At 38.5% G+C, this 27,365-nt stretch overlaps 1 protein-coding gene across 4 annotated transcripts in view; it reads right to left on the reverse strand.

The window, feature by feature from the left end:
* PPP2R3A (protein phosphatase 2 regulatory subunit B''alpha) overlaps nucleotides 1-27,365 on the reverse strand; it is a 227,112-nt gene that overhangs the window by 183,141 nt on the left and 16,606 nt on the right. For 3 of the 4 annotated variants that reach the window (XM_034661961.1, XM_034661963.1, XM_019808837.2), the window contains exon 2: nucleotides 12,317-12,469. The exons of the other annotated variant lie outside the window; for it this stretch is intronic. The gene's annotated coding sequence lies outside the window, so the exon portion shown is untranslated. The remainder of the gene's footprint in view (nucleotides 1-12,316; nucleotides 12,470-27,365) is intronic. 4 annotated transcript variants of the gene reach the window in all.

The raw sequence follows: 27,365 nt of genomic DNA on the forward strand, positions 1-27,365 counted from the left end.
GCCAGCTTATAAGGTAACATGACAGAAAATACAAGTATTCATGTGATACTAGAATCTGAAATAGTCAGGGAAGAAGAGAGAACCCTGGCCAAAGACAGACATGTGCTTTTAGAACAGGGCTACCCTATAAAACATGCTCTATTGATGGAAATATTCTATATCTGTTCTTGTATGGCTGCCATTAGCCACATGGGGCTACTGAGCCCTTTAAATGTGGCTAGTGTAACTGAAGAGCTGAATTTTATCAAAAAAATTTAATTTTGAAATTATTTTAGACTCACACAGAAGTTGCAATAGTAGTACAGAGAGTTCCTGTGTACTCCTTCCCCAGTTTCCTCCAAAGATAACATCCTATATCACCATAGTACAATGAGCAAAACCAGGAAATTGACATTGGTACTATTAACTGAACTACAGACCTTATTCAGATTTCACCAGTTTTACTTGCACTCACTCCTTCCCTCCTCCTTTCCTTCAACAATAACTACCACCACAATCAGGATACAGAACTGTCCATCACCCCCCAAGCCCCTCCCATTACCCTATGACTTTATATATACTGTGACAAAGTCACAGTCATCCCAATCCTAACCCTGACAATCACGGATCTATTTTCCATCATTATAGTTTTGTTATTTCAAAAATGTTTTATGTATGGAATTATAAAGTATATAAACTTTTGATATTTTCTTCTCTCACTTAACAGAATCATTTTGAGTCATTCACTTAACCGCATGTATCAACAGTTCATTCCTTTTTATTGCCGAGTTGTATTTCATTGTGTGGATATACCACAGTTTGTTCACCCATTCACTCATTCAGGGATATTTATGTTGTCTCCATTTTTTGGCTGTTACAAATAAAGCTGCTGTGAATGCTAATGCACAGGTTTTTGTGTGAACATAGTTTTCATTTCTGCAGCATAAATTTAAGTCTGACTTTTGAGTTGTATGTTATATATATATACACACACACACACACACACATATATATAAGATTTTATTGATTTATTTTAGAGACAGAGAGCATGAGTGGGAGAAGGGCCAGAGGTAGAGAGAAAGAGGGACAAGCAGACTCCCCACTGAGTGGGGAGCCCCAGGCAGGGCTTAATCCCAGGCCCCCGAGACCATGACCTGAGCCAAAATCACTTAACCAACTGAGACACCCAGGCACCTCTTAAGTATATCTTTATAAGAAACTGCCAGACTGTTTACTCGAGTGACTATTTTACATTCCCACCAGTACAAGAGTTATGGTTGGTTCCACATCCTCTTCAGCATTTGGCATTGCCAGTATTTTCTCTTTCAGCCATTCTAATAGGTTTGTGATGTTATCTCATTGTGGTTTTAACTTACATTTTCTTAATGGCTAATGACGTCGAACATCTTTTCCTGTGCTTACAGACCAGCCCCATATCTTCTTTGGAGAAGTGCTGTTTAAATTTTTTGCCCATCCTAATTAATTTATTATAACTTAAAAAGCCACATGTGGCTAGTAGCCACCATATTAAACAGAGTAGTTCCAGATAATAGGAACGTAGCTTTCAGAAATGCTAACACTTTAAAAGAAAACATGAAGAAAAAAAAGATACAGCAAAAATGAAGAATGATAGGTTTTAAAAATGCAATTTGATGGGGGCGCCTGGGTGGCGCAGTGGTTAAGCGTCTGCCTTCGGCTCAGGGTGTGATCCCAGCGTTCTGGGATCGAGCCCCACATCAGGCTCCTCCACTAAGAGCCTGCTTCTTCCTCTCCCACTCCCCCTGCTTGTGATCCCTCTCTCGGTGGCTGTCTCTCTCTGTCAAATAAATAAATAAAATCTTTTTAAAAAAATGCAATTTGATGAATTTGCCATAAGTAACCTTACTGAGAAAAAAAAGTGGAAAGAAGAGTTAAAGAACTAATTGCAAATTTAGGTCTCTGAGTTAAAGTTTTGAAGGGACACAACTGGGAGAGGGAGGAAGCATATAACAAAGCCAAACCCCAAGGGGTGGCACCAATTTCAATGAGAAGCTTACAGTCTAAAATGATTTGAGTTTTTTATAAAAATGCCAAAGAGACAAAGATTAACTTCCCTGGTATTTGGATCAGATCTGTTAGTGTCAAATTCTGCCTTTTTTATTCAGATCATGATTAACTGATGCCCAACTGCCTAGCTGGAATCCTAGACATGGAATCTAATCCAACTAGTCTCAATCAGAGATAGATCACAATCTAATTCAGAACCACTATGCTATCTTGTGTCTCTAAGTGAAAGCCAGGCTACATGGGTTGAATCCCCACCCTGCCACTTACAGCTGTGTGGACTTACATAAGCTGGTTAACTTCTGTCAGCCTGTTTCGCCTGCAGAACAGAGATAGTAACACTACCCATCTCACAAAAATTAAGTAAAACGTCAAATGCTTAGAACAATGCTTAAGACACAAGAAATGTTCAATCACTGTTGGCTGTTATTGGTATAATTCACTCATCAAACATTTCCTACTCTGAGCCAGGCCCAAAATAATTCATAATGATGGCCCTGAGTGTACCTACTATGTGAGGGCAATGAGAGAAGTAAGCACAGTGGGAATCAGGAGCCCTAGGACAGGACTTCTGTTTTCCCCCATTTGCTCTCACAATTAATACACATTCTTTTCAGAAAAGTTAGAAAATGTTTGTAAGTAAAAACACTTTAATTACCCCTTCCAAAATAACCAGTTAATATTTTTATGGATATGTATCCCGACATTTTCTTATGAAAACTTATAAATGTATGTTTTTTACAAAAGTTTGATCATAACTATTTTAAAAATTACTTCAAACTAGCAATATCTCATGAATATACTTCCATGTCAGAAAGATCTAGATAATTTCTCTTATTTATTTGAAAGAGAAAGCAAGCATGCAAAAGTGGGAAGGGTAGAAGGAGAGGAGACGGAATGTGAAGCTGACTCTGTGCTGAGCACAGAGCCTGAGTGGAGCTTGATCTCACCAGCACGAGCTCACGACCTGAGCCAAAACCAAGAGTTGTATGCTTAACTGACTGTGCCACCCAGGAGCCCCAGATCTAAATCATTTTGATGGACTTATAATACTTTACCATATGGATAAAATAATTCAGCCATCTACCACTGCTACACAGTTAGATTATTTACTATTTTTTTTTTGTTTTAAAATAAACAATAAGGGGCGCCTGGGTGGCACAACGGTTAAGCGTCTGCCTTCGGCTCAGGGCGTGATCCCGGCGTTGTGGGATCGAGCCCCATGTCAGGCTCCTCTGCTATGAGCCTGCTTCTTCCTCTCCCTCTCCCCCTGCTTGTGTTCCCTCTCTCGCTGGCTGTCTCTATCTCTGTCAAATAAATAAATAAAATCTTTAAAAAAAAAAAAAATAAAATAAAATAAAATAAACAATAATAAACATTCTTACATATATACTTTTCAGAGTTGTCTAGTTATTTTCTTAGGATATATTCCAAGTAGTAGAATACTGAGTCAAAAGGAGTGTGTGTATGTATGCATACACATTTTAAATATTCTTAGATACATAAGGTCAGTCTTTCCTCCAGAAAAATGACAAATTTCTACTTCCGATATCAGGATAGGATCAGACCTATTTCCCTATGTTCTCCTTGAGTAATACCACTCTTTAAATCTTTGCTAACTTGATAGATGAAAAAAAGGAAGTGCATTATTTAATTAATTTATTTAAAAGATTTTATTTCTTTGACAGAGAGAGAGAGAGAGAGCCAGCAAGAAAGGGAACACAAGCAGGGGGAGTGGGAGAGGAAGAAGCAGGCTTCCAGAGGAGCAGGGAGCCTGATGCCGGGCTCAATCCCAGGACCCTGGGATCATGCCCTGAGCCAAAGGCAGACGCTTAACAACTGAGCCACCCAGGTGCCCCGGAAGTGCATTATTTTAAATTGTGTCTAAACATCGTCTTATTTACCTCATAGACATTTTGTGTTCATTTGTGAAGACTTTCTTCATGCTGTTGGCCCATTTTGAAAGAGAGCATCCAAATTAGACTGAAGAAAGACTTCCCAAACTAAGGAATGTATGCACCTAGTTTTGAAGGACCAATGGAAATTAGACAAAAAGGAAGGGAAGGGGGCATCTGGGTGGCTCAGTCTGTTAAGCATCTGCCTTCAGCTCAGGTCATGATTCCAGAGTCTTGGGATAGAGCCCCAGCTCAGTGGGGAGCCTGCTTCTCTCTCTCCCTCTGCCGCTCCCCCTGCTTGTGCTCTCTCTCTCTCTCTGTTTCAAATAAACAAATAAAATCTTAAAAAAAAAAAAAAAAAGGAAGGGAAGGGAAGAATACTCTAGGCAGAGGGGAACATACAGGTGAAGGCTCAGAGGCCTAACATGGCACAGCTGAGTTCAGAACTACAAGCAGTTCCAGCTGATTTCACTGGGGGGCGTAGAAAGCAAGAGGAGAGGAAACCAGGAGAGCAGCAGGAACTAGACCACAGACTGGCCTGCGTGCTAAATTAAGAGCTTGGAGTTAATTCTGAAAACTATAGGTAAAACAAAGACCTTTTAGGTTGGGGAATAATAGGATGAAATTTATATTTTAGAAAGATCATTCTAGTAGCTGAGTGGAGGCATGGAAGTCAATTAGGAGACTACTGTAATAATCTATGCAAAAAGTTGTGAGAACCAAAACCAAGTAGGTAGCAGTAGTTAACAAAGAAGAGGGCACTGATTAGACAGTCAAAGAGGAAGAATTCACAGAACAAGAGGAGGAGAAAGTAAGAAGGAAGAATCTTGGGTTTTAGGCTCGGGTTTTGGGGGACTAGTGTTGCTACCCCAACACAGACTTTTGTTTTGTTTTAAGGAAAATGGCCACACAAAACAAAACAGAAAGTATTATTCTGAATGTGTTGTTTGAAGAGGTACCTGTGGAATATCCAAGTGGTAATGACTGGAATATCCAAGTGGTAATGACTGGAATATCCAAGTGGTAATGACTGGATGAATACAAATACCTGGAGGTCAGCAGAAAGAACTGGGTGGGTGATGCAGCCCTGAGAGGTTGGTTACTCAGGGTGAGTGCACAAAGTGAGGAGAGCTCTGGGCTGAGGGCAGAGCTGAGCTCACTGGCATTTCTGGGTTAAACAGAGGGACAGAATTCTTAGAGGGAAACTAGGAAGGAAGAGCCAGAAAGGTAACATGGAAACCAAGAGAAAGCAGTTTCACAGAGGCTGAAGGAGAGACTCAAAATGGAGGTCACTAGTGTTGGATACTGCTGAGAGGTGAGGGCAAAACAAAAATTACCCATTCGGTTTGCTAATACGAAGGTCACTGGTAACCTTAGCAAGTGGAATTTCAAAGGAATCCCAGGCTATGGAATAGTCCCAAAGACAGTGTATGCACAAGAGTGATACAGATTTAAAAATACTTGTCAACATTAAGTCTAAAAGAACTCCTTCAATAAGGAAAGAAAGTTCTAGTGATAAAAAAGCATTGTATCATAGTTTGAATTTTTTGTCTTAATGGCACATGAAACTAGTGTTTCACCATTTTTTTAAAAATTCATTTGAGAGAGAGAGAGAGAGAATGAACACAAGCAGGGGAGAGGGTCAGAGGGAGAAGGAGAAGCAGACTCCCTGCTGAGCAGAGTGCCCGATGTGGGACTCAATCCCAGGACCACAGGATCATGACCTGAGCAGAAGGCAGATGCTTAAACTAACTAAGACACCCATGCGCCCCTCACCATCTTTGACTTGATGAAATATGCAGTACAATTGTTCAGTGTAAACATGTGTTGTATCAGAGGTGGAGAGCAGAATATAGATTTCTCAGAAAATTACAGTTAATTATTCTGCTTATTTACATTTATTCCACCTCAGGTCTTGTTGTACACTGCTTGCCCACCTCCTAGGCCTTTTGTCTCTCCTGGTTCTTGCATTCCTACAAATTGCCTAAGTGGTTCATATACAATTTCAGAGTTCATTCAGCACTTATTATTTCTTCCACTTTAAGCAGTTTACAATTAGTCTAACAAGTATTTTCCAGTGGTTCCAGGTAGTCCTCCACAGAAAACTGCTATATGGCCATTTCTGATGAAGTGGATTTGTTGTGAAACAAAGGTACAGAAGCAGCAGACAAGAAAAGTTAGGAGGGAGAGAACTGGATTTTGAAAGATAAGAGCCTTACCAAGAGATTAAACTACACCTTACAAGCAAAAAGGAATTCTACAAAGGCACAGAGATATGAAAAAGGCTTGCCGTGTTTGGAGAATTATAAGGAGTTTGATATTACTGAAATTAAAAATGTACAGGATGGATTTTACAGTTTTAAGGTATCCTCCAAACAGTAAGAATAAAAATAGGAATTTGAACTCCATATTCAAAGAACCTAAGAGACACCCGTAGCCCCAAATCACTATATATGAAGACAGGAAGCAGAAGCAGGAATGATAAATAACTTATTAGAGTAGAGGAGGAAGGCATACTAATGGTAAGCAAACCAATTCACCCTGCATAACCCAATAAAGGCCTAGTTTTGGAAATGGGCTAGGATAGAGGACTGAACATAGGGGGATTGTTTGAAAGTCTGCAAAGAAATAGCCCTTCCTATGCACACTCCACAAACTCAGAACTAGAAAAGCACCAACCTCAGGGGCAGATAGAGAGGGTGGCAAAGACTAGAATTTGAGTAAACGTCTACTCTCTGAATAAATCCACTTTCCCCAGCCCAGGTCCAGGTCTCTATAAACCTCTAGCTCCCATCCCCCAATGTGGATTAAAGAATCCTTTACTGGAGATTAGAAATCTCATCTAACCACATGATTCTCTTAAACCCACTAACTGACAAACGCTAGCCACAAACGGAGAGCTTCTTCTCAGCTTTTTAGAGCCTCACTTTTATTTTGAAGATTTTATTTATTTATGAAAGAGAGCACGCATCAGCATGGGGGGGGCAGGGGACGTGGCGGTGCAGAGGGAGAGGGAGAAGCAAACTCCCTGCTGAGCACGGAGCCCAGCACAAGGGGCTCAATCCTAGAATCCCAGGATCATGACCCCAAGGGAAGGCAGACACTTAACTGACTGAGCAACCCAGACGCCCCCTCACTTTTATTTTAAATCAACTTTATTAGGGCACTCGGGTGGCTCAGTTGGTTAAGTGACTGACTCTAGATTTCAGCTCAGGTCCTGGGATGGAGCCCCAAGTCAGGCTCACCGCTCAGCAGGGAGTCTGCTTCTCCCTCCCCCCACAATCTGCTCCACCCCGCCCCACCTGTGCAAGCGCATGCACAGGCACACGCTCTTTCTCTGTCAAATACATAAATCTCAAGAAAAAAGTTAAGTCAGCTTTACTGATGTGTAATTTACATATAATAAAAATGTACATATTAAGTGTATAGCTCAATGAGATTTAAGAACCATGTAACCACTGCCCTAAAAAAGACCATTTAGGACACCCTAAAATTATCCCTGTGCCCTTTCCCAATCAATTCCCCTAATCTGCAGTGTCTGACAACCACTGATCTGATTATCACTACAGATTAGTTTTGCCAGTTCTAGATCTTCATATGAATGTAATCATAGAACATACATACTTTTGAGTTTGGTTTCTCTCAGCACAATGGTTTTGAGATTCATCTATGTTACTGCATGGATTAGTTGTATATTCCTTTTTACTGCTTAGTAGGTATTTTACTATATGAATGTATCAAAATTTATCTTCTCTGTTCACCACTTGATGAAATTTGAGTCATTTCCGGTTTGGGTTATCATGAATTTAAGCTGCTATGAACATTCAAGTAAAAGTCTTTGTGCGTATATATTAATTTTTTCTGGGTAATTAACAGTGGAATTGCTGAGTCGTGGCAAGTGTATGTTTAATTTTATAAAAAACATGTAGAACTGTTTCCCAAAGTGGTTCTATCATTTCACATTCTCATCAACAACACCTGAGAGCTGCAGTGGCTCTATATCCTTTGGGATACTTGTCAGTTACTTTACTTTTACCCATTTTAGTGGGTATGAAGTGGTATCTCACTGTGAATTTAATTTGCATTTCCCTGATGACTAATGATATTGAGAATTTTTTCTTACGCTTTTTAACAATTGATACATATCTTTTTTGTGAAGTATTTATTCAACTCTTTTAGGTTGTCTTTGATTATTGAATTCTAAAAGTTCATTTGTGTATTTTAGCTATAAATATTATCTCCTGGTCTTTGGCTTTCATTTTCCTGGCAGTAGCTTTTGAAAAGTAGGAGGTCTTAATCATATTTTTAAATTTAACAATCCTAAATTTTAATCATCCAATGTATCAATTTTTTTCTGTAGTTAATACGCTGAATTTGAAGATCACCCAGCACCATTTGTTCAAAAGATTATCCTGTCCCCATGCTGGAGTCTTTGTTGAAAAATAACCATACGCAGAGGTTTATTTCTGGATTCCCTACTCTTTTATCTTTATATATACCAATACCATTCTGTCTTAATTACTATATTTTACAGTAAGTCTTAAAATACCTTTGACCCTTGAACAACATGGGTTTGATCTATGTGGGTCCACTTACTATGCAGATATTTTTTCTTTAGAGATTTTATTGTTATTTATTCAGAGACAGAAAGAGAGAACATGTGAGGGGGGCAGGGAGAGAGAATCTCTAGCACACTCCCCACTGAGCACAGAGCCTAACACAGGGCTCAATGCCACAACCCTGAGAGCCTGACCTGAGCCAAAATTAAGAGTTGGATGCTTAACCGACTGAGCCACCCAGGTGCCCCTGCAGATATTTTTCAAAAATATAATGGAAAAAATGTTGGTGATTTGTAACAGTTTGAAAACCCTCACCGATGAACCACACAGCCTAGAAATATTGAAAAAACTAAGAAAAATTAGTTTCGTCATGAATGCATAAAATAATATGTAGGTACCAGTCTACTTTGTCATTTACTATCATGAAACATACACAAATCAATTATAAAACATTAAAATTTATCAGAACTTACATATACAAACACAAACCATACATGGAGCTATTCCCAGTCAAGAGAAATATAAACAAACATAAATATGCAGTATTAAATCATAACTGCATAAAATTAACTATAATACATACTGTACTACTGTAATAATTTTGTAGTCACCTCCTGTTGCTATTGCAGTGAGCGCAAGTGTTACAAGCATCCACTTGAAACGCCATGTGACACTAATAATCTCCATGGGAGTAGTTCCTCTCTCCATTAAATTGCATACTGCAGTAAAAAGTGATCTCTATTAGCTCTTGCTATTAGTAAAGTTTTTGGAGAATCGAAAGTTATACTCAGATTTTCAGGTGCATGGGGGGGTTGATGCCCCTAACCCCCATGTTGTTCTAGGGCCAACTGTAGTAATGTAAATCCTCCATTTTTTTTTTTCTTTTTCAGAATTGTTTTGGCTAGTCTAAGTCCTTTGCACCTCCATGTCAATTTGGAATCAACTAACCAATCTTCACAAAGAAAACCTACTGGGATTCTGACTAAAATTTCATTGAATCTAAATCTCCATTTGTTAATTCAACACCCAAAGAACAAATAACTCAATCAAGAAATGGGCAGAAGATATGAACAGACATTTCTCCAAAGAAGACATCCAAATGGCCAACAGACACATGAAAAAGATGCTCAACATCACTCAGCATCAGGGAAATACAAATCAAAACGACAAGGAGATATCACCTCACACTGGTCAGAATGGCTAAAATTAACAAGTCAGGAAATGACAGATGTTGGTGAGGATATGGAGATAGGGAACCCCTTTTACACTGCTAGTGGGAATGCAAGCTGGTGTAGCCACTCTGGAAAACAGTATGGAGGTTCCTCAAAAAGTTGAAAACAGAGCTACCCTATGACCCAGCAACTGCATTACTAGGGATTTACCCCAAAGATACAAATATAGTGATCTGAGGGGCACCTACCCCCCAATGCTTCTAACAGTTATGCCCACAACAGCCAAAAAAGAGTCCGGACTCTTAAATTACTTTAAATTACTTTAAATTACTTTCTTAAGCATAGGAAACAAACTGAGGGTTGCTGGAGGGGAGGGGGGGAGGTACGGAGTAACTGGGTGATGGACATTAAGGAGGACATGTGATGTAATGAGCACTGGGTATTATATAAGACTGATGAATCACTGACCTCTACCTCTGAAACTAATAATACTTATATATTAATTGAATTTAAATAAAAAATTTAAAAAATAAATAAATCTCCATTTGTTGACAACAATATCAAGTCTCTAATCCACGTAACCCATGAACATAACACAGCTCTCCATTTATTCAGATGCTCTTCACTTTCCTTCAGCGATGTTTATGGGCCTTTCATTAAATTTATTCTCAAGCAATTCATGTTTTTTGATGCTAATGCAAATGATACTATTGTTTTAATTTTATTTTCCATTTATTTGTTGCTGGTAGGTAGAAACATAGTTGACTTATGTATATTGATCTTATCATTTGCCACTTCATTAAACCCAATTATAGTATTTATTGGGTAAATTCCTTGGGATTTTCTACATAAACAATCATGCTGAGAATAGAGATTGTTTTATTTTTTCCTTTCCAATATTTACTGCCTTACTGCCCACTACACTAGCTAGGATCTCCAGAACAATATTGAATAGAAGTGGTTGGTTCAGAAATCCTTGCCTTATACCCCATCTTAGGGAAAAGTATTCTATCTTTCACCATTAAGTATGATTAAGCTTCAGGTTTTTTGATACTCTACCAGATTGGAAAGTTCTCTTCCATTATTAGTTTGTTGAGAGTTTTAAAAAATCTCACATGGTTGTTTAATTTGGTCACATACTTATTCGGCATTTATCAAGATGATCACATAATTTTTTCCCTTTTGTTAACGTGGTGGAAAGGGGGTGAGAGAACTGAAATCTGTATTAGGAAGGCAAGACATAATGGTTAGAATAAATGAATGAATGATGAAATTGCAATATATGCATTTATAAATATTGAGGCAAATAATGAAAGAAATAGTGAAAAAATTCACATCTCTGAGAAGCAGGTCAACTTGGGAGTGGAAACTGATATTTTTTAGAAGTCTCAAGCACTGACACTTAAATATGAGAATAGGTAATATTTGATAACAAATTTTTAAAATTAAAAACAGGTTCTAGAGAGATGTAAAGATGAGGCTAGGGTGATTCCTGTGTGCTAAGGCTGGGGAGTGAGGGTAGATAAATGCAGCTTCAGGCATGGGTTGTTTTGGTGGGGTATCCAGAAGGTACTTCCCATGCAGATGGATATACTTGGCAGGGGAGAGATAGGAGTTGAAATAAAGATTTGGGAATAAGCACCAGATTTTGTGGCTTTAAAGCCACAGGAGTGCTCAAGACTGATCATGCACAGGGTAAAGAAAAGGGTCAAAACTCTGAGGAAGGCTGTCATGAATGGGGTAGGGAGGAGAAGGATGCAAGAAAGGAGACAGAGAATGAATTTTCAAAGGGCAGGAAGAAGACCAGCCCAGAAAACACAGAAGTCAAGGGAGAAAAGTGTTTCATTCTTTCAACAGGCTGAATTCCAAAGACTTTGTGTACCAACAAACAGAGCTACACTTTTCTTTTATAGATGTTTCTCCCTCATTTCATGGAGAAATTTGGCAAGTTAAAACCTTAAACAACATACATGAAACGATGGAAAACAGAGAATGGTGTTACACATATTTTTTATGTTGCTATTTATGTGTTCTATTTCAGGAAACATCTGCAGCAGAATGAAGTACAGAACTTCCACTGCTTATCTCAACTGCTGAAAGGGTTCAAGAAGAAAATGATCAACAGAAATCACAAACACAAAAGAAAATTGGCTAAATACCCATGTCACTTAGATGGGACACGTGAAGACTTAGGAGACGAAAAATGATAGAAAAATGCCTAAAAACTTATTTAACAGAGTACACAAGGTGTGATGATTCAGAAGTAATGAGTCATTTAGAAATAATAAAACTATCAGTTTGCCTGGAAAACACAGGCACTCTTTGGTGGATGACTCAGTATGGAAACTGATCCCAAGAGAACAATTTAGAGGCATACAAAAACATATACCATTGAACTATTTTACTTGTAGGATAAAAAAGGAGACCTGGAATATTTTACTTGTTGTGTTCACTTCAAAAACAGGTGAGAAATATAAATTAAGAAATTTCTTAGAAGGGAAGATATTTCTGATGCTCAAAGAAATTGTATGCATGAATATGAAAGAACAAATTAAAGTTTTAGGTTTAGGGCTAATGTCTTAATAATTAGACTAAAAGTAAGATAAGAACATCTCAGCAGCAGGCTTAATTTGAGCATATGGGAATTAGAAAGTGCTTAAAATTTTACCTTTATTTTTACTCCAGTGGAGGAAAGGAAACGTGGCTGAGGGGAAAAGCACCAGGTGGGCGGTCAGGAGCTCCTGGTCCCAGCTTTGCTTTGTACTGACCAGCTCAGTAAGTTGGTCAAGTTGCTTCCTTCACTGGGATTTGACCTTCTCTTCTAGAAAAAAAGGACAAAAGCTGGCTCTGGGATCTAGGAAATATGAGGAAAAACATGTTTTTTTCCTGTTTTGAATTAGGAAATAGCTATATTTTACTAAAAAGCTATTTTGTATTATTTGATGTAGGAAGAAGAACTGGCTACTAATTTTTTTTTTAAGATTTTATTTATTTATTTGACAGAGAGAGAGACAGCCAGCAAGACAGGGAACACAACCAGGGTGAGTGGGAGAGGAAGAAGCAGGCTCCCAGTGGAAGAGCCTGACGTGGGGCTCAATCCCAGAACCCTGGGATCACACCCTGAGCCGAAGGCAGACGCTTAACAACTGAGCCACCCAGGCACCCCCTGGCTACTAATTTTTAATGCAGGTAATTTGCAAAGCTACTGATTTCTCTGAGTAGTGGCTCTGAAAGGAAAACTTACAGGCTAAAGTTATACCTCTTTATAATTTTTGAAATTCTGTTATATATTCTAAAACATCAACAATAGTTCTGTCTGTTGGCAACAATAGTTCTGTCTGTTGGTAGTATTTTAAGTTCCTTTAATTCAAATATTTTCCTTTTCTAAGGCTTTTTCTCATTTTGGAGGAGATCATATAAAAATCATATCACATCCTACAGATAAAGATCATTTGACATTTTAGAAGAACATAAATTCAGTACAATTTGAGAGCCAGGTATTCTTCAAAATGAGGGAACTAAGAATTCAGTGATTTTGCCTCAAACAGCTTATAACATTAGTAGGCAGAGAAAGAAGATACCTAACCTTTATATCAAGAAAGGCATTTCAGAGAAGACAACTGCCAAGCACAGTCCTAGAGCAGAGCAGAAGTAGTTGGCTACGGGAAGAAAGGGAAAATGCCTTGTGGACGAAGGGAGCAAGGCGGGAAGTGGCATGACATGTCTGAGGAGCTACCAGGAGTTGGGTATTATTTCAGGGTCAAGTTTGAAGACAAGCTTCAAGGGTGAAGCTGAAGGGGTGGGGTAAAGGCAACAGAGAGCCCTTGAGAGGTTGAGGGAATGAAGGGACAAGGTCAAATTTACACTCTAGGCCTATCAGTTGGTGAAGCACTGGGGAGGACAGACTTGGAGAAGCAAGACCAAAGCTAGGTAGATCAGGAAGAAGACCTCTGCAGAGTCCTAAAGAGAAATCAGTGAGGCTATAAATGGGAGGCAGCTCAGAAGCTTAAATGACTAACCCATGATCACAAATCTCTAAGCAGGATCTGAAAATAAGTTTTTTATCTTTAAATCCCATGCTTTTCTACATCCCTGTCCACGTACAAATTCTAGTCAAAGTTGACAACAGATCTTAGATTCATTTTTATTAAGTAAATTATGGATCTTAAGAGACTTTAATCATCAATGCATATTAAATACCCCATGCTCAGTGCATTACAGAAAACAAAGCTCTTGTCTTGTAGGAACTTACAGGATAAAAGAAATGAGACAAAAAGAATACATCGATTTATTTAGTGGGTATTTATTAAGGCACTCCTGGGCCCGGATGAAGATCACATTCTAGTGACAGTTCCTTTTAGAACATAGTTTTTACATCTCCCTTTCCTTCCCTGACAAGTTACTTCTGGTATAAGTGAGCAGAGAGGCTCTTTGGAGACAAGTGAGCAATTCTAGAAGATGACCAGGAATATGGAGTAAAATAAATAGAAGCAAGGGTTGGGGGCAACTTTGCTTAAATGGTGTGATAAGAGAACAGGAAGGGGCGCCTGGGTGGCACAGCGGTTGGGCGTCTGCCTTCGGCTCAGGGCGTGATCCCGGCGTTACGGGATCGAGCCCCACATCAGGCTCCTCTGCTATNAAAAGCTGGGGAGGGGCCTGTAATTGCCTTCACTGCAATTTGGATTTGACAGATCAAAGTTGTTGCTTACTTTTTTAGCAACAGTTCTAATCTTAATAAAAGTAATGACTATAAAAATAAAACATACCTGCTGCAAAAAAAGAGAGAGGGTGCACACGATTAACACAAAGAGGGGGAAAAAAGGACACACCCAAAGGGAGTATCAATGTGAACATTTTTGTAAATGTCCTTTTTTGGCTTTAGACAGACATGAGGATTTTTGTGAATTTTTTTGTTTTTTAGAAATGAAAGTGAGACTTATAGTCTATTACCTGTTTTTTCCACTTAATATACAGAAACATCTTTCTATAAAAACAAAAAGCTACATCATACATCTTTTTTACATTGTGTGGATAGATCAAATTTACTTATTCAATTTTCTATTAAGGCACATTAGGCTGTATGATAAGTAAAGTACAGAAAGGAAGCGAGCAAATGATAAAATGGACTTTAGCTGTAGCAGCATTTTGAATATTCCAAAGGTGGAAAGAGATAAGACATATGGGAGCTCATAAGATTTTAGTGTTCCAGACATAAGATGAATAATGTCTGAATCTGGAATTCTTTGTGGATGAAAAATTTCCAAAAGGGGAACAACAACAAAAAAAAAGAGACTGAAACCCAACACACACTAAAAATGAAGTAATTTCAAATCTTCACATCTGCAGAACAGATAGAATGTCAAAGAAAGCACTCAGACAACTTAAAACAGCGGGTGGACTGCCAGGGAAAAACCGATTGCCATTCTAGTGGTCATCCACAACCACAGCTTTCCAAGGAGGTGACAGAGCCCTCCATATTATACTCTAATGTAGGGTGCACTGAGCCTTTCTTGTGAGATGCTAGGGGCCTTAAGATGTCATGTATTCTCTCTGGGCCTCCATTTCCTTGTGTTCAGGCAGGCTCTGTAAGTTGCAAACTATGCCTGTCAGAATTCCCTCGGAAGCTGCCAATATTCAGCATTTCCCACTGCAACCAGAATAGCTCTGCTTTCATCTGTTTTATATATTGGATCTCCAAAAGATATTTTATTTGAAAGAAAAAAAAAAGGAATTCCACAGCTAAAAAATACACTTAGAATCACAGGATTAAAGAAACATAACATTCAGGGCACCTGGTTGGCACAGTCGGTTAGGTGTCCAACTCTTGGTCTCAGCTCAGGTCATGAGATGGAGCTCTGTGTTGGGCTCCCCGCTCAGTGTGGAGTCTGCTTGGGTTTCTCTCTCCTTCTCCCTCCCCCTTGCTCGCTCTCTCTCTCTAAAATAAATAAATCTTAAAAAAAAAAAAACTTTCGAAGCTTTTAACAAACTTCCCCAAGATTTAAATCATGAACAAAGTCTTGTTGACAAATTAGACTTGTTTGTTTGGTATGTTACGTTCTTGCATGAGGTCATAAACAGTCGATATTCTGGCTATTCAAGTGTTATGTGTCACAGAAATAACTGACTTCCCTTGTCGATTGAATCATAATGATTTCTCATATCGTATCATTAAAAAAAAAGAAACATAACATTCACCCTTCAGATTATGTATTAATCACAAATGCAAAAATGTAAATTGATAATGGGGGGATGTGAAAGTTATCACCTTAACACCCTAGTTAACATAGCATCACTAACTGTGGGACAAAGAGTATGTGCTCGTTTGGACCGGGTGGTAGCAGGGGAAGAGTGAGAAACAGATTCTGGATATAATATGAAACAAGAGTCAATGGAACAGATGTGTGGGCTTTGTGGAAAAGAGAGAGGACAAGATGAGTTTATAAGTTGATTTTAAAAACTGTTGCTTCGTTTTTGCTTGAACAACTAGAAGAGGAATGACATTAATCGAGATGGCGAAGACTACAGAAAGAACAGATTTGTTGGTAGGAGAGGGAGTGGTGGTGGCAAGGTTAGTAGTTCAGTTTGGGATATTACTTTTGACATGCCTGTTAGACACTCAGGTAAAGATATGCAGAATGCTGTTGGGGAATCAAGTGTAGACTTTAGGGAAGTGATTTGGGCTGATGCAAATTTGAGTCACATTTAAAGCCTTGAGACTAGAGGAGATGATTAAGGGACGGTATACAGAAAGAAAAGAGAAAAAATATACACAAATATTTATTTTATAATAAATCATATTCTGTAAGATTCTATAGAATTCTGTATTTTATATAGAAATATAGAAAGAAACATCCAAAGGCTGAGCCCTAGGGTACTCAAACATGCAGAGCAGTACTATACAATGGAACTTTCTGTGATGATGAAATATTTATATATCTGTGCCATTCAATAGGTAGTCACTATCCACATGTGGCTACTGAGCACTTGAAATATGTCTAATGCAACCGAATAATTGAAAATTTAATTTAAATAGCTACATGTAGCTAGTGGCTACAGTACTGGGTAGTGCAGACCTAGAGTTTAGGGAAGTGATGAGGAATCAGCAGAGAAGACTAAAAAGAAGTGGCCAGAGAGGGAGGGTTCATGGGTCTCTCATGTTTTTGCATATGTTATAAGTGAGGCACTGACTATCTTGACAGTCATTGATATGATATTAGAAGCCAAGTGAAGACGGATTTTCAAGGAGGAGAGAGTGATCAATTCTGCTCCTGAATGTTAAGTCAGACAATTGAGAAACGACAGATGTGGACATCATAAGTAACTGGTAAGAGCAGTTTTAATGGAACTGTGGGGGCAGAAATCTACCTGGCTTGGGTAAAAAGAAGAAATGAAAAGAGAAAAACTAGCAACAAAGTATAGACAATTCTTTCAAGTTTTGCTGTGAAGTTTAAATGAAATAAGACATAGGAGAAAGTGGTGTCCACGAAGATTATTTTGTGTGTTTTTTTAAAGATTCATTTATTTGAGAGAGAGAGCGAGAGAGAGAGTACAAGCGGGGTGAGGGGCAGAGGGAGAAGCAGACTCCCCACTGAGCATGGAGCCAGATGTAGGGCTTGATCCCAGGACCGTGGGTCATGACCTGAGCCGAAGGCAGATGCTTAACCAATTGAGCCACCCAGGTGTCCGACAAGGATTATTTTGAAGAGGAGAGAAATAAAAGCATATTTTCTCATGTATAAGACAGTGATTAAGAAGAGGGGAAAACTGACATGAGAGAAAGAATTATGAGGCACTTAGAAAGGCGGATTCTTTCACAGCAATGGGAGAGAAAGAGAAGATGAATACCACTGCAGGTAGTAGGCTGCTGGAGTGCTAAAAGACTATGAAAAGCTTTTTTTTTTTTTCCTGTTTCTTTTCTGAAACAGGAAGCAAGGTCATCAGTTGAAAGTGACGAATGGGGAGGAGATGGTGAAGACATGAAGAGACTGAAGACATGCAACAGTCATTTAGGAGGAGATGAAACAGAAAAAGACTGGAAATCCAGTATGATTGCCAGGCAACATTATGGGTCCACTTGAAGCTATGATCATTAATAGAATGCAAGCTCAGCAGCACGATTTTACAGGCATGGACTAGGCAAAGAATTGGATTTAATCAGCGCTGTAGTTTAGCCAGGCAAGCTTGCTGAAGTGAGAGAAAGGCAAAGGAATTAAGGATGTATGCAAGGGACAGATGATAATAACTGATGATGGACTCTAAGCCTCTACCCTATCTCCTGGAATCTTAACCCTTCCACTGAGTCCTGTGGGACTCGTGGGTAGATAGCAACAAAAACCTCCTATCCTAGACCTCTTCTTGAAAGGCTTCCTTTTTCCTTCTTATTTAAACTGAAACTGGACTCTGGGCTTTCCCCTGAGGATACTGCTTTCCCTGTAGCCCTCTCAGATGAGGACTCTTTTTTCTTCCATGCCCTTCAAACATGGGGCCTGCTAAGTGCTCTTCTGCTTCCTCATTGCAACTTCCAACGCATTCTCCCTCCACCCTCTCCCCAAATCTCCTGCTTTGAGTCATGTATCATTAGGCTCTACCACCCACTGTCCTTCCTTATTGTGGCATTTAAGTCTCCCTTTCATTCCTTGATGAGTTTAGCTTTTGGCTCCCTGTCACTCCAATACTATTTCTGTTATATTCTAATTGATTTCTACATCAAATAGATAATCCATCTGATATCCTGGCCTCTTAGTTTCTTGACCTTTCCTCCACAATTATAATTTTGTTGATACTGTTTTCTACCCTGTTTCAGCCACTTTTTCCCATGGTCATAACTTAAGCCTTTAGAACATCTAAAAGTATTATTTTAATAACCATACACCTGAAGGAGTATCTTTTACCAAAAATCTACTCTGAGTTCAGGGTAAGACCACCACTCTGCAGGCCCCCACTGACAGAGTTGAGGGCATGGTCATACATCAGGCACAAGACCACCTCTGCAGCAATTCATGCTACCATTAACAACACGTAACGAGGAGTGCAAGAAAGGAAGAACTAGGTATGCGCCCTCTTTTTGGCCTCTTATCTTGGGTTTGTATTCCTTAGATGAGAGAGAGAGGGATGTGTGAAGGGTTGGGGTAGAGGCAGATGCATGCTGCTATGCTGATTGACCCTTCTTATACTGGGTTCTCAAAGGGAAGATTAATATTATTACATTACCATTTTTAAAAGTACCTTCTACGCCAGGCATTATTTCTNTTTCTACACCAGGCATTATTTCTTATGCCAACATTGACGTTAATGTCATCTCCATTCCACAGATGAAGAAACCAGGGCTAAGAGAAGTTAAAATGGAAAAACTGATCTAGGCCCAGGTTTCTTAAACACTAAAGCCCCTCTGTCCTATACCACGTCTATATCAAGACTAAAGGAGCTGGGCTGGTCAATACCTGAGTCCCTGCCATAATCCCAGATTTTCCAGTTTCTAGGAAAAGTATTATCTCGAAATCTTAGTAGGCATTAAGAAGAATAAAGGAAGGAAAAGAAGGGAGGGAAGGAAGGGAAGGAAGGAAAAAACATACAGAATACTGAAGTTACTGTGGTAACCTGAATAGAAAAAACAAGGGTTTTTTTAGCCCTAATTTTGTTTTTGTTTTTTTGTTTTTGTTTTTTTTTTTTAAAGATTTTATTTATTTATTTGACAGAGATAGAGACAGCCAGCGAGAGAGGGAACACAAGCAGGGGGAGTGGGAGAGGAAGAAGCAGGCTCATAGTGGAAGAGCCTGATGTGGCTCGATCCCACAACGCCAGGATCACGCCCTGAGCCGAAGGCAGACGCTTAACCGCTGTGCCACCCAGGCGCCCCCCTAATTTTGTTTTTTAGAAAGCTTGAAAACCAAATAAATTTATTAGCGAGTGATGAAATTGTGACACATAAAACAGGCATATAAAGGAAAATCATAACAGACAGTTAATGGAGTAAAATTTAGAGTAAGACTCATAAAACCAATGAATAACATTAATGCTATCTATCTGAACTTCAGACTATAAGTATATTACCAGACTATAAGTATATTACTATAAGTATACTACCAAACTTTATAAGCATAATTAAGACAACGAGCTTGTTCAACAATAAAACTAAGACATAATTAAAAGCATATTCACAGAAAGCATCATATCCAGAAACAGAATTATATACAAGACATGCCATAATGCCACAAATAAAGCATTTTTTTTTTCAGAACAAGTGACCTGTGAGATTAAATCAACAGGAGGGTAACAGAAAATGCAGAAGATTCTAAATGTGGAAGAGCTGCAAATACCAGGGCAAGAAAAAAAATTTAACTTAACAGAAGAATAAAATAGATTTGATTTGGAAAAAACAAAGACACAGTGCACAGATTCTCTGAACAGAAGAATTGTGGAAATAATTTCCATTTATTCACAAAGTATTTATTAGGCATTTATAGCACTGCTATAGTTTCTCAGGAAAGAGATGATAGGATTTGGGTGGCAGTGTGATAAATCAGGAATGAAGCAGAGATGAGTCAGAAAGCCACTGCAATTTACTCATCCTCATCTCCGCCACATGTAGTCAGTGCACAGCATAAAAAGAGGATGCAACAATATTTTCTTAACGTATGAACTGTCAGATGCTGTGGAGTGCCCCAAAATTCAACTGAGGCAGGGGAACAGGGAAAAACCCCAATGGAAATTCTCCAGGTAAAAAGGATACACAGATTCTTTTGAGCTGACAACTTTCAGTTTTTACATATATTCCTTCAGGTCGCATAAGTGTCCCTCAAGAAAACCCACTGCTCCCCCATTTCTTAGTTTTTGTCCTGGATACACTTTGGGAACTTATTTCTTGGCTCCAATGATACCGTCTAAATAATCAACCTTGACGTATCTTAGTGATACGTCTTATCACAAATAAAATCATTAACTCATTCTTGCACTGATCCAATGAATCTCTGAGCTTGCCCACTTGGAAGAGCTCAAAAAGCACTGCCTGCCTACAAGTCAGTTTCAAGCAAAAAGCTATAGTCCTGTGGGCTCAAGAGTAGTACCTAAATAAACAAACACCCTTGAGGCACAAGTCTGAATCACCATCTCTAGTGGAGTTCTAAGGCTATAATTTCAGCAGAAAGTTTTTCATTCAGTATCATGAGAGGAGTGTTGGGGCAGGGATGGGGGAGCTGGGAAAGAGGATACTGAGATCAGATGGTAAAGCAAAGCTGAGAGCAAGGTTCAACTGCAGGAAGCCAAAGAGAGACATAATAGGAGTCCAAACCAAAAGTCCAAAAGCAGGTATGGAGGTTGAACAGAGAGTCAGAAATTTGAGAGCAGGAGGGTTGAAGATAAACAGAGAGCCATCTGCTGTAATAGAGCAAGTGAGGTTATTCATGACTTGCTTTTTATTTGCTGGTCATACATATGGTATGTCAGACTGAGCTGACAAGTCCAAGTCTAGGGGGAGGAAAGCTACCAAGCCTGCCTCATCAACTTGTCATCTGGCCTCTAGTATCCTGGGGGGTATGATAAGACCCCTGAGACATTCCCAAAGTTCTTTATTCAGCTGACATTCTGCATGTAGGACTGAGGGATCCCTGTATCCTGCAGATGAGGCCAAGCAAGGGTTTGCTCTTAATTACTTATCGCACAGACAACCCAACTGCCCAGTACATACACAATCAAAATACATTATTGGGGCATTTTACAGGTATCTTGGTAGTTGTTTAGAAGTCCATAAGAGTGGAACGGCTATCTGCCATAAATGTAGGCCATATCTGGAACATAAACTCATTCAGTAAGGCCTGTCAACCCAATCTCCAAAATCTCTCTCAATTTTCACTTTCTCACTGCTGGAACCTGGTCCAAATGATCATCTCTCACCATCACTACTGTGATGGCCTTCGCCTGGTCTCTGCTTCCACTCTTGCCTTTCCAGACTCCAATCATTCTCTAAACAGCACAAGAGTCATAAAAATCAGGGTGAATTGCTCTCCTGTTTAAAATGCTTCACTTTGAACAAAATCTAAATTCCTTCACCACAGCCTGTTATAGTTCCAGAATCTGCCTACCATTTCCCCAACTTCATCTTGAACTGCCTAGCCTTTTCTCAGTTCCTCCAATAGCCTGTTCCTCACCTTTGACCAAGTTCATCTCATTACTCTCTACTCCATTATCCAGTTTACTGTCTGTATAACACCTATCATCACCTGAAACCGTTTTACTGTTTACACATACCATATTCTCCTTGCAACAGACTGAACACTCCACAAAAGCAAGGACCTTGTTGCCTTGTTCACCACTGTCTCTCAACACCATAACAGTGCCAGCATAAAGAAAGCACTTAATGAGGAAGACAAGAAAGAAGGGGGGAGGTAATTTGTTAATATGCTACCATTTCTGTTTCCTTGGCCAAGAGCTAGACTAGGAAAAAAGTCACCTTTTATAACCAGTTTAAGGAGGGACTGATTCAATTCATGCTATCTAGGATGAAGTAGCCCTCTTGGACATTTCTGATAACTGCTCAGCTTAATCTTGCATTTTGCCTGATGAAAAGGTTTAGCATAAACTTTGAACCTAGGACGAACACTCCTGGCCTCCATCACAAATGCCCTAGTACTGGAGAGGCAACGTACAAAAGACAGTCCACTAGAACTGCATGACCCAGCACTCCCTCCCAACATACACACTCAGAAAGACAGCCAACGAGAGGCTCAATTATGCTCATACTAGAGCTAGGCAAGTTCTTTTAAAAAGTCTACACATCAAATAGATCTCTAGCTCACCAATAAGGAGGGCCTTGACTCATCAATAAGGAGGGCCCTGGATCACCATGATCTCCAAACTTAGCTAACCTACATCCAAATCCCTGGAGAATGCATTCTTGCATAGGTATTTGCTTACCCAAGCATTTCAGAACATTTTGTCAACCAGGCCTTGGAAAAACTACACATTCATACTGATAACTGAAGACCATTACAAATTTCTGCTGGTAGCACTGTCACTCAGTATACCGACCTCTAGTGGTGCTTCTCCTATGAATGCCCTTGCTACTACTCCCCTATGCTATGCATGAAGGGGTCAAGACAAACCAATCCCCACTATATGGGACTAGGACATTACAGTGGTTAACAAACTAGGTGATATGAATGGAAATTAAAAGGGATCCCCAGTTTTGTTTGTCATTCGCCAAAATAGACTTCTGTCATGACTGTAGCCAGGTAATGGGCTTTGGCCCAAGGTATATCTTGACAGTCATTATAGTACCGGTATTACGGAAATGTTTGATTATATTCCTCAAGTTAGTCATTTACTGCATCTCATCTCCTAAAGTTCCCATTCCTATTGGGTAGGAATCATCTGCAAAGATTACTGGCATAACAAAGCTGCCTAGGGCTACAGAATGGGCAGTTGTTCATGTTGTAGAGTGGCCTAATCTATCTTTCGTATTACACTGCTGCCATTCTTTTCTTGGAGGGATAGATATTTTACGCTCCCCCCCCTTTTTTTCCCCCAGATCTCAGGGAACCAATTAATTCCTTTGTAAACAAGTCTTCTCTCTTACATAACTGAACAAGAGATGTCCCTATTTCTTAGAGATCTGCCTTGTCTACAGGCTCAATGGGGGCAACTCTATGCATCATACACTTTCCATTCCTGGTTAAATTTAGTTGGGACACTGACTTAAGGCAGACTAATTACATTTTCTCTCCTGGGGACTTGCATCTGAAGCACTGAAACACCGTCATTGGCTAAGAGCTGTAGGTCTTAAAGGTCCTACAGGTTTGATGACTAAGGCCACTGTTTTGGGGCATCCATGATAAGCAAAATGGCAGGAGAAGCTGATGTTAAGTAGAGAAGACATAATACAGAGAGAAGAGAGACAAGCATGTTTCGTTTCCATCATGGCTCGCTGTACTCAATAAAATTGGAGTGAACTGAAATACTCCCTGTGTATTTTTACTGTAAACAATCTTTTCCTTGTATATCTTTAACTGGATATTTATTCCTTAAAACCAATTTCTCTGACATGCAAGCATACATCTTCATCCTTTATTTATTTTTCTTTCAGCTCTTGCTTTCATAATACTTTACTTCCTTCCATAACTTGGTCGCTCTCTTCATTAAATCTGTAGCCAAAAAAACCTCCATCATATGTAAATGAACACTTAACATGGTTTTTAGCTGCTCAGAATCTTTTGAACATTCTAATCTTTGATTATAATGAAGGAAGGCAGCTGAGCAATACACATACCCATCTGCCCACTCTTAAGACCAAAGCAACAACATGGATTGAAAGGGGAAAATTACTACCCTCTTGAAAGTCAGCAGCAACGCTGTGTTCTTCATTTAAAGGGCCTCATCATATGATACACCCTGTCCCTCTACACCCTTTTCCAGGCTGGCCATTCTGAATCCAGGCCCAATCTGACATCAATCAGCACAATTTCAGTGATCAGGTCTACAGTGGAGATCAGTGCTTCCCAATATTTTTTGATTAATGAACTTTAAAAAGTAATACTGCAAACCTCCTTAGTAATTTTAAAAAATCAATTAAAAAGTTTATATGACACGTGGTAAAGCAAATTTAAGTAAAAACATTCTATCTTAGATAAACATATTACTAAAGATTTGTTATAAAGTTCACACAGCAAGTCTTTAATTATATTGATAATATCTAAGGATAAATTTTGACTTCTACTCACTGATGAACTGTTTTATCCTGTTAAGATAATCATATGTTGTCCAATGAAATTATCAAGAAGTTAAAAGAAGGACTTCCAACCAACCAAATGTATTAAATTAAAAGATGGGGACTTAGCACCAAACGTATGCTGAAATGTAGGCTGAAATTTAATTTATATTATAGCATCCAAAATAAACAAACTGATTTATTAAACCTGATACCTGGGATTCTTCCATAAGTTGGGGGTTTAGTTTTTGAACGTCAAAGTAGAAGAAATGGTTTCATGCCACTCTTTGAGAGAAGTTCTCAGCAAACAGTGCATTGTAGATCTTTATTACCAATAAATGAAAAGCCAAATTGGATAGAATATTTTTTCTTTGTCATATTTTCAAGTGTTTAAATTTTTCCTTTTTAGAATTTTAAATACCTAAACAGAGGATGATCAATCATAATAAAATAAACATCCAGCTGTCTACAATACCATCGTACAGTAAGTTGAAAATTTTTAAAGCAAACCTCTTCCTTATTTAATACAAAATGGAGTCTTTCAATTGACAATCCATCTTAATTTGATTAGGCCCCTTCTATATTTCATGAGATTCAATAGCATATCCTTACCTTGCTATTTATATTTATCAAACCAATCTGAAATTAATTTCTCTAGAGTGACCTTAAGAACAGAAAATAGCAAATGCCAATTATATGCATGTATGAAAACATGTATAACTTTAAATATAAGGCATGCCTGGCTAACATTTCTAAATTTATAATAATTTTTTAAAAGTTTTTATTTATTTGAGAGAGCGAGAGAGAACAGGAACAGAGACAGGGTTGGGGGGAAGGTGAAGGGGGAGGGGTAGAGGGAGAAAGAGAGGGGCTATAAAATTTTTTTCAAAAAACCCTTTAATTTTGAAATATTTATAATTTCCAGAAGAACTGCAAAGATAAAACAGAGAATTCCTTTATACCCTTTACCCAGCTTCCTTTAATCATGTAGTTTGTTTAGTATTAGAGACATCTTGATGTTTTATAAAAATTTTGATCAGATGAATACAGCTTATGTATTCCATAAGGGACATCTTGAAAATGGTTCTTCAGAATTATTATTTTTCATGCTCCTCACTAATTTATGATGTTTTGACATGTGTTTCACACATGTTCCACTTTTAAGCAATAGCCAATTATGAGTACAAATTAAACTTGTGACTAAGAACAACAATTAAAAACAGCGTAATAGTCCTCTTCAAAATCTTCCAAAAAAATAAATAAATAAAGGAGAAAATGCTTCCAAATTCATTTTACAGGACTAGTATTATCTGGATACCAAAACTAGCCAAGGAAATCACAAGAAAAGAAAAGTATAGGCCAATATTCCTGATAAACACAGATGCAAAACTCCTCAACAAAAATATTAGCAAACCAAATTCAACAATACAACAAAAGGATCATATACCATGATCAAGTGGGATCTTTTCCAAGGATGCAAGGATGGTTCAACATCCATAAATCAATGCAATATACTATATTAACAAAATAAAGGATAAAAATCTTATAACCATCTCATTAGATGCATGAAAAGCATTTGACAAAATACAACATCCATTCATGATAAAAACTCTCAAAGTGGATGTAGAGAGAATGTACCTTAACAAAAGAAAGCCCATGTACAGCAAGCCCACAGCTAACATGTACTCAACAAGAATAGGAAGAAGACAAGGATGTGCACCTCACCACTTTTATTCAGCGTAGTATTAAAAAGTCTTAGGGCAATTAGGCAAGAAAAAGAAAAATTTTTAAAGATTTTATTTATTTATTTGAAAGAGAGAGAGAGAGAGATAGCAAGAGAGAGCATGACTGGGATGGAGGGGCACAGGGAGAGGGAGAAGCAGACNATTAGGGCAATTAGGCAAGAAAAAGAAAAATTTTTAAAGATTTTATTTATTTATTTGAGAGAGAGAGAGAGAGATAGCAAGAGAGAGCATGACTGGGATGGAGGGGCACAGGGAGAGGGAGAAGCAGACTCCCCTGTAAGCAAGGAGCCCAATGCGGGGCTTGATCCCAGGTCCCCAGGATCATGACCTGAGTCAACGGCAGATGCTTAACAACTGAGCCACCCAGGTACCCCAGAAAAAGAAATTTTATGAAAAGCATCCAAATCAGAAAGGAAGAATTAAAATTGCCTCTATTTGCAAATGCTATACCACATATATAGAAAACTCTAAAAACTCCACTGAAAAACTGTTAGAATAAATGAACTCAATAAAGTTGCAGGATACAAAAATCAATATACAAAACTCCGTTGTGTTTCTATACACTTATAATAAGCTATCAGAAAACAGAAATTAAGAAAACAATCCCATTTACAACTGCATCAAAAAAGAATAAAATACCTAGGAATTAATTTAACTAAGGAGGTGAAAAACCTGTACACTGTAAACTGTAAGACACCAATGAAAGAAACTGAAGACACAAATAAATGTAAAGATATTCTATGTTCATGTACTGGAAGACTTAATATTGTCAAAATGTTTATAATTACTGAAAGCCATCTACAGATGCAATACAATCCCTATCAAAATTCCAATGCCATTTTTCATAGAAATAGAAAAACAATTCCAAAATTTGTATGGAACCACAAGAGACTATGAATAGCCAAAGCAATCTTGAGCAAAAAGAACAAATAAGGAGGCATATTCCCTGATTTCAAACTATATTACAAAGCTACAGTAACCAAAACAGTCTAGTATTAGAATAAAAACAGACACATAAATTAATGGAACAGAATAGAGCCCAGAAATAAACCCATATATGGTCAATTAATTAAGACAAAGGAGTCAAGAATAAACAATGGGGGAAAGGACAGTCTTCAATAAACAGTGCTGGGAAAACTGAATAACCAAATGCACAAGAATAAAACTGGATCAATATCTTACACCATACACAAAAATCAACTCAAAATGGATTGCAGATTGAATGTAAAACCTGAAACCATAAAACTCCTAGAATAAAACACAGGCAACAAGCT

The sequence above is a fragment of the Ailuropoda melanoleuca genome, chromosome 6, assembly GCF_002007445.2.
Source record: "Ailuropoda melanoleuca isolate Jingjing chromosome 6, ASM200744v2, whole genome shotgun sequence".
NCBI classification, from domain to species: domain Eukaryota; kingdom Metazoa; phylum Chordata; class Mammalia; order Carnivora; family Ursidae; genus Ailuropoda; species Ailuropoda melanoleuca.